General features: G+C 43.7%; 1 protein-coding gene across 4 annotated transcripts in view; it reads left to right on the top strand.

Moving 5' to 3' along the window:
• Positions 1–7,944: 7,944 nt before the first annotated feature.
• Positions 7,945–8,301, top strand: part of NCOA1 (nuclear receptor coactivator 1) — a 199,994-nt gene continuing 199,637 nt past the window's right edge. For all 4 annotated transcript variants that reach the window (XM_081068634.1, XM_081068631.1, XM_081068635.1 and 1 more), the window contains exon 1: positions 7,945–8,292. The gene's annotated coding sequence lies outside the window, so the exon portion shown is untranslated. The remainder of the gene's footprint in view (positions 8,293–8,301) is intronic.

The following is an 8,301-nucleotide window of genomic DNA, read 5'->3' as shown; positions in this document are numbered from 1 at the left end:
CTATGACCCAATTCCTGCATCAATCTATTGGCTGAGCGGCACAGGCAGCACGAGCCCCGGACTCTTTTGGCCTCCGGTTTCAGAATCAAAACTATAGACACTCATCAAACAAGAAGCTATGTGCAGGCTCTGAGCTTGTGGACCCAGGATATGAGTAGTTTGAAGCATATCCTTGACTTGTGCTAGCTCCATGAATAGAAATATATACATCTTCCTTCCTAAAATGAAGATCTACATGCACCAACTATTTTGGTTAGTTGAATACATCAAACTTTCCTATTAGAGATGAGTGCCTTGAAGGCAGGGAGCCTCCTTTCAATCTTTATAGCTTCCTAGCCACTCTAGGAAGTAGGCACGCACTTCGTTAAATTGAACTGAAAAATATTCTTAGATTTTTTTCCAGTTTGGTATTGAAGGGAAATTCTCTGAGAGTGATTTAGAATGATTAATACATTGGATTATTTTAGCATTAATGTTTGTACTTTATATATTCTACTTATATGAAACTTTCCCCCCTTTATTTACTTATTTGTTCATTTGTTATCTGTTTCTTCCTGAATATAAGCTTTGGAGGACAGAAATAGTTCCCCCTGCATCACCAACACTTAGAAAAAATGCTTGGCACATAGTAGGGCTCTGACTTAATATTTATTGAATGATTGCATGACTAAATCTCGGGGGAAAATTTCTACTTCCGATTCTTGCAAAATGAAAAGTTAGGGCCTGCCTGTTTGCCTTCAGGACTGAGGAAATATAGCTAGCAATTTCCCCTTCTCTGCTTTCTCAGGCCTTTCCTCCAGTCGAGTGGCAGAGTTTGGGCAGCCCCGGAAGGAGGGACGGGGAAAAGGAGTGTGTCCACCCCATCAAGCTGAGAGAGTGGAACTTTGTCACTCTATAGCCACCCAGAAAATTCCACAGCTGTCTATTTGAAACTGCTGCAGCCTGCAGCTCAGTGGGGCATGGGAGAATAGGGAAGGTTTGGCCAGGGAATGGCCAGCCCTATATAAGCTGTGTAGGGGCACAGCAGGGAGCATCCCTCTGCAGGGCACTAGTGGGTACCACCACGAGCTCTCACCCATGTATCAGCTGCCTTGGCAGGGGCTCTGTCCCCAACACCAGTAGCTGGTAGGCCCCATCTTCTCGAGAAAATTCACGGTCATTGGTCAGCAGAGATATGAAACAACGAATCGGTGTGTCAATAGCTGTTAATTGCATCAGTGTACAAGTTCTTCTTCTGAAAGCCAAACCGAATGAAACAGGAGGGCTGATGGCTTCATGCTGGGTGTGGAGGGTCCTGGCTTTGTGTGCTCACAGGCTGGTGGTATCCACAACCTAACCTAATGATGGTGGAAAGGAGCAGCCATTCTTGTTGCTCTCAGAAAGACTAACTGAGCGGTGAAGAAGATAAAGTTCACCTGCAGTGGCCTATGCCCACCCTCTGTGGCTCTTACCTGCTTCAATTCCCCTACATTCCTAAATGGGACGAGAACCATCTGTTTGATCGAATGCATGAGAAGTCTAAGGCATTTTGTAAGTTTCTAAGGTAATTTGTTTCTCCTCCTGTTAAGTATTTGAATTCCAAAAGAATATTGCTCAAATAAGTAACAATTATGACCTGTGCCTTGATAACCTCTTTTGAAGAACAAAGTCCAAGGAAAAATCCAAAAGTAAGAGAAGGGGAAAAAAAATAAACCCAAATTTGCAATAATAGGGAATGGTGAAATCAATACAATTGAATACTACACAATTTTTAAAAACCAAGAAGTCTGAGGCATATATACAAATCTATAAGATATAATATTGAAGAAAAAAAAACTAGTTCATAAAATAGTTCCTGAACTGGTTATATATCTGGTTACTGATTTGTAAAAATAAGTTCATTTTTATACACTGTTAAAGTGTTCTGTCTCACTAATCTGTATCTAGCACAATGCCTGGCATGTGGTAGGTATTTTGGAATATTTATTAAATGAACGAAGGAACCAGAAGTAAATTTAGAGAAATGTGTGGCATTTATATTCATCAGATTTCTTTACTGTAAAACTGCTTAAATGCATAACAAAAGAGCTTTTGAAAAAGATTATCTTTTCAATTGCACGTCTATGAAAGGAAAGGAAGGAAATACCAAAACATTAACAGTAATGGTGTCTGAGTCGTGAACTACAGGTAATTTCTATTTTCATTTGTCAACTTCTTTGTATGTTCTCAATTTTCTACAATAACCACAATCAGGGTGAAATTATTTGTTTAAAGGATCATTCTGAGACAGCAAGTTACAAACCCAAAGGAACGAACCTCTGTTATCAAAATTGCAGGCACTGTGGTAAGCTTGGGAGTGAGATACGGCTGGCTTCTAGCAAATATCACAACACAGACCACTGCCAACCCAGTCCTCCTACATATACAACTGGCTTTGGCATTCAGACTTCAGAAGTGAGAAGCAGCCACTATAGCAAGTCTGACTGAAGCCTACATATGTTAGAGAGCCACGCCTGTGTTTTCCAGCATTAATACTTGGGGAAAATAGATGAAATTGTCATCTTGGAAGGATGCAAAGAAAGCATTCATGGCAGTGTGCTTTTGGGACTGAAATTTTAAAATAACCAAAATGTCCATCGTAGAGAATATAATCCCCAACATTCAGATGTGAAAACCAAAGGAAATATATGGTTCCTTTATCTTCCAGTTAAGGTTGGAATGCATGGATAATGTTCACCTTAGGAGAAACAGGACAATTCTAGAGACTAAAAGTGCGAAGTGGTCATGTGGGAAAGGAAGATTGTCTTTTAAACATGGTCATACCTACATTGCCACTGGGTCCAGGACACATTGGAGCTGCATATATCACTGGAGAATTCACCACCAAGCATGAAGCAAGACGATGTTGCTAAGTTCTTAGCTCTGAAAAGTGAATAAACTAATGGAGAAGCTAAGACTATTTTAGAGAATAGCTGCTGCGTGATGTACAGGAATAAAGTTATAGCAATGAATCAACAAGACCCGGCGAAGGGATCAGAAAACCTGTCGTTTGATAATGGAACACTATGACATAGTAAGTTCTTTATTTGGCTTTAAAAAAAATCAACTTCCTGGGCAAAAAAGTTTTACCGCCCAATTAACAGCTTAGGAGGTACTAGGACAAAAAGAAACTTAATTCAAAATCACTATCATTTGGAGGTAAAAACCATTTAATTTTCAATTGTTAAAATTTATTAGATGCTTTAAGTGAAACCCTATGTTTATGTAATACTTCTACTTCATACCACATGCTAGAAGATAGTAACCTTTAGCAGAGTTTAGGTAGCTTAAAAAAGGCAGCATTTTGATAGGCTCAGTGTATAAAAGGGTCCATATCTAGTCTTGCATCACAAAGTGGACCCAGAGTTTTGTTGCTTTGGAAACAATAAAGTTCAGGCAGATGTAGAATGTTTGTACAGTAACCCTCCTATTTAAAACTCTATGCCTTGGTTGTAAATCAAGGCCACATCTCTGTCAAAAAGGACGTAGAGTCTCCAGGCAACAGATGGATGCTTCATTCTTACTGATATAATTACAAATACTAAAGTTTCTGATACATATGATTGTAGAGAACAAAGTTTCTCAGTGAGTAGGAAAGCGGTAGTCACTCGAAGAAGGCGGCTAATATGACACTTTACAGCTGCAGTGTGTCCTTTGGGGACACTGCATCCTGTTAACTGTGCAGCTGGCTTTATCTGTGCCTATTCTTCCAGCCTGATGAATGGCTGGGCAGATTGTTACTTTCTTGGTTTGAGCTAAGTTTTGCTTTCTCGTGGGCAAACATTATACTATGTGCTTTGCATATGTTATTTCCATTCATCTTTGCAACAACCCTTTGCTAGCATCTTATTTACAGATGACAGTGAGATGTTTAAAGTGTTTAGTTCAAAGTCACACAGCTTCTAAGGGGCAGAGCCATTTCAAACCCAGGTCTACCTAACTCTAAACCTAGTCTTCTTAAAGCCTATACTTCAAGCAAATGCAGAGATTAAAGACTATTAAGAGGAAAATTGACAAAATTCATCTTGTGGGAAAATGGCAGGCTCATGCATTGTAGGTAGGGCCATAGATTGAACAATTACGTATGTACCCTTTGAGCCAGCAATTAACCTGCTAGGAACTTAACCTAAGAAAGTAATTTTCAAACTGTGAACAGAAGCACACATTAGAATTACAGCATTATTTACAAAAATAAACACACAAAACCCAGAAACAATGTGAATGTTTTCCAGTGAGATTGGTTAAGTAAGTGGATAAAGAGACATGCAATGCAAGAGGAATAGTCAGCCATTTTAATGATGAAAGTATACTGTACAGTAAAAGACATTAGATTATCAATGAGCATTTATAGTGTGATTTTTATTATGTAAAATTGAATTCCTTAAGGTATATATATGTGCAAATATACAGTCAATGTGTGGAAAGGTGTTCACTATGTTTTCTCTGGCTCAGAGGAGTATGTGTTTTTCACTTTTTTGTACTTTTCTTTATTGTTTGAATGTTTTATGAATTTGTTTCATTATTACAGAACAAAAAATTACTTGAAAAAAGTGTCAAAATTAAATCAGTTCTTGCTTCAGTAGCTGATTGTGTACTCTAACCAGATATTTTATAGAACTGGGAATCTATTATGCTTTGGAGAAAATTCAACAGGCATGTTACAGATCCTGGTCATATAACTAGTATGCTTCCATTCTACTAAAGGATTATTATTAATGTATGGGTTTCATAGGACTTGGACTAAAACTAGATCTATCTAGGTTATAAAAGTTAAATGTTGTCTTACATTTTTATTTAACAGCTCTCTTTAAGGAACTTTTATTTAGAAGTCAGTCCTACTTGTTGATTGGCATTGTACTTTGAGAGTAAAGGAACTTTCACTTAAATAGCTAATGTAAATGGATTTCAAAAAGTAAACCTAACTAATGAATCTTTTGCCCTTGCATTAAGGGTTCCTGGGGGGTTAGTTGGAATAAAGGAAGCGAGCCTATTTAGGAAAAGTAGCCAGAGAGGTACTGAAAATGGCTAGAGGAGAGAAGACCATTTGGGAGAGATAAAAGTGGGTTACAAGCTCGTGAAAAAGGCTCAACATCACTAATCATCAGGGAAATGCAAATCAAAACGTTAGTGAGATACCACCTCATACCCATTAGGACAGCTACTATAAAAAAAAACACAGAAAACAACAAGTGTTGGCAAAGATGTGAAAAAATTGGAACCCTCATATACTATTAGTGGAAATATTAAAATTGTGTAGCCGCTGTGGAAAACAGTAAGGAGGTTCCTCAAAAAAATTAAAAATAGAATGACCATATGACCCAGCAATTCTACTTCTGGGTACATACACAACATAATTAAAAGCAAGGTCTCAAAGAGATATTTATACAACCATGTTCATTGAAGCATTATTCACAATAGCTAAAATGTGGAAGCAACCCAAGTGCCCATTGACGGATGAATGGATAAGCAAAATGTGGTATATACATAAGGCAGACTATTCAGCCTTGAAAAGGAAGGAAATTCTGCAATATGCTACAACAAGCTTGAGGACATTATGTTAAGTGAAATAAGTCGCAAAAAGACAAATACTCTATGATTCCACTTAGAATAGTCAAAATCATACAGACAAAGTATATACGGTGATTGCCAGGGGCTGGGGGAGGAGAGAATGGGAGTTATTGTTTAATGGTATAGAGATTCAGTTTTACAAGATGAAGTGTGATAGAGATTGATGACTGTCATGGCTGCATAATGATGTATTTAATCACTGACCTGTACACGTAAAATGGTTAACATGGTAAATATGTGTATTTTAACACACACACATAAACAAACAGTGGGTAATAACTGTTTTGGCAAGTGATTATGATCTGTAGAAGAAGAAAATAGTCCAAGGGTTTTACTTAAGAGTTTTACTTAAGGAGTCTCACCCTGGAAAAGTTCTTTCTTGCTTTGGCATCTATGGATGGTTATGACAATATAAGTAATACCTTAAGTTTCAATAATCATTCAACAAAATCTCAGCACTGCATGTCGTAAGGATGTTTTAAAGTTAATTGACACTCAGCTGCAGGTATTGGGGGTGGGGGCTGGAAGGAAAGATGCAGGTGTTATTAACAGTTGATTAACAGTGGAAACAAACCAAGTCAATCTAAGTGAGAGGAAAGGAGGGAAAAAATAAAACCTTGAGGATATCAACATTTCATGGCTTTGTAAAAAAGGAGCAGCCAAGAAAAGTGCTAGCAAAGGGAAGGTCTGAAAACAGGTAGAGAAAGGGGAATGATAACGAAGACAGAGGAGGAGAGCAGAGTTGCAAACAGGAGGAGCTAGCAGCATCAAGCCCTGTAGAAAGACCACATGATGGAAGAATTGAAACGTCCACTGGATTCGGCAACCAGCAGTTGCTAGAGCGTAGCCCCAACAGGAGTCAGCCTTTACTGGACAAGTGGCTCACTGGTAGGTACCTTCACACAGTCTGGATTGGACTGGAGTGAAAGGCAGGTCCTGCAGAAGGGGACTTATTGGGGATGGAGACTCTGCAGGGGACTGGAGGTCTTGCTAAACCTGGGGAAGGCAAGACCGAGGGCCCCAGTAATAGGTGTTTGACAAGAATTAGTTGAATTAATCTATAAAAGAATGAATATATAAATGAATGTGGGGTGTGGGATAAAGGCTGTTTAATGCGCAGGACAGGGCGTGGATGACGATGTAGGGTATCGCAGTGACTGATGGCTGGATGGAGTACCGCCTTTGGGAGAAGCTGTCCACTGCTTCAGAGGGATGCCAGGGAGCTTGGTGTTTGCAAAGCCAAGCCAGTGTGAAGGGCTTAAGGATTTACAGAGGTTGCTGGAAATTAACACTGGGTGGAAAACACTGGAAGACATTTAGCAGAACTCGTTGGGAGACCACGTGGAGGCAGGTGAAAACAGCTAACTGGGAGTGAGAGCGGGAGAGGATAGACAGACGTACGCTTCGCAAAGTACTCCCGCAGCCAGTGACTCATTCGTCAACCCCGGGGACAACCCGGGGAGAGAGAGAGGTGTTGGATTGCCAGCCTTGGGAATAGGGATGCTTTTCAGATAAAGCCATCATGGCACAGAAGGCCTGTTCAGCAGCCGTTTGATTCCTCTGGTGACAAGAAACACTCTGCTTTTGGAAGGAGCACTTCCATGGCAGAATTTTAAAAAGCCGGCAGAACAGAAGAAAGGTGTGGGCCCTCTTGAGGGGAAAGCCGTGTCAACGTTAGACATTTTGGGTAATTCACAGAATTGCCGAGCCAGACGTGTCAGTCACATCGTTTCATCTGTGAAACGAAACGAAAGGGGCAGATGATCTTTCTTTCCTCCCGTCTAACAGCCTGTGAAATCATCGAGGCAACCACCTCCCAATTTCACAGAATAAAAAACGAGGCCCGCGGGACGTGTCTAGCTCAAAGTAGTACAACAAATTAGTGGCGGTACTGGCCCAGCACCGACTCCTCCCCGGTCCACAGGGCCGCGCCGCCGCCCCACCACCGAGTCTGCAGCGAGAGGCTGCGGCCGGGCGGCCCAGCTGCGAGCTCCCCGGGGTTCGCGGCCGCTTCCCGGCCGCAGCCAGCGGAACGCCCCGAGGGGAGGGGAAGAGCGAGGGCCTCCTTTCCCACACTTCGTTAGGACGCGGGCCCGGGCGCGACCACGGCAGCCCTCTCGGGGCCCGCGGCCGGCAGAGGGCGCGGGACGGCTCCTCGCTCCGCCGCCCAGCAGGTGGGGAGCGCGCCGCCCCGGGCGCTCCGTCGGAGCTCGCGGGCACCAGGTCGCGGCGGCCCCGCGGGGCCGAAGAGCGCAAGGGCAGCGCGGCGGACGGGGCGGGGCGGCGGGCGGCGGGCGGGGCGGGGAGAGGGCGGGGCCGCCAGTGGGGGGCGGCGGCGGCGGCGGCGGCGGCGGCGGCGGAGGAGGAGGAGAACATGGCGGCCGCGGAGAGCGGTTGAAATGCCTGTTCTTCAGGCCAGGCGAGCGGGAGTCTGACGCGATTCGCCCAGCCCTCCCCTCAGACGGCTGGACCGCGGCCTCGAGCGCCTCGGCCGCCGTTTTCCCTGCTGCTCCTTCGAGCGGCGGCTGCGCCGGGTCCGTTTTGCATCCCCCTGCGGGGGGACCCCTGCTCCGGAGGAGGGGGCCGGAGAGCCGCGGAGGCGGCGGGCTCCCGGCCCGAGGAGCGGCGGAGGCCGCGGCGGTGCCGCCACGATTGCGGGCGAGCGCGGCGCCCGTCAGCGCGGCCCAGAGGCGGCGGCGGCGGCAGGTGAGTGGC

Source organism: Rhinolophus hipposideros (genome assembly GCF_964194185.1).
Source record: "Rhinolophus hipposideros genome assembly, chromosome: 12".
NCBI classification, from domain to species: Eukaryota; Metazoa; Chordata; class Mammalia; order Chiroptera; family Rhinolophidae; genus Rhinolophus; species Rhinolophus hipposideros.
Note: the sequence above shows the minus strand (reverse complement) of the source record. Positions and strands in the feature narration are given on the sequence as shown.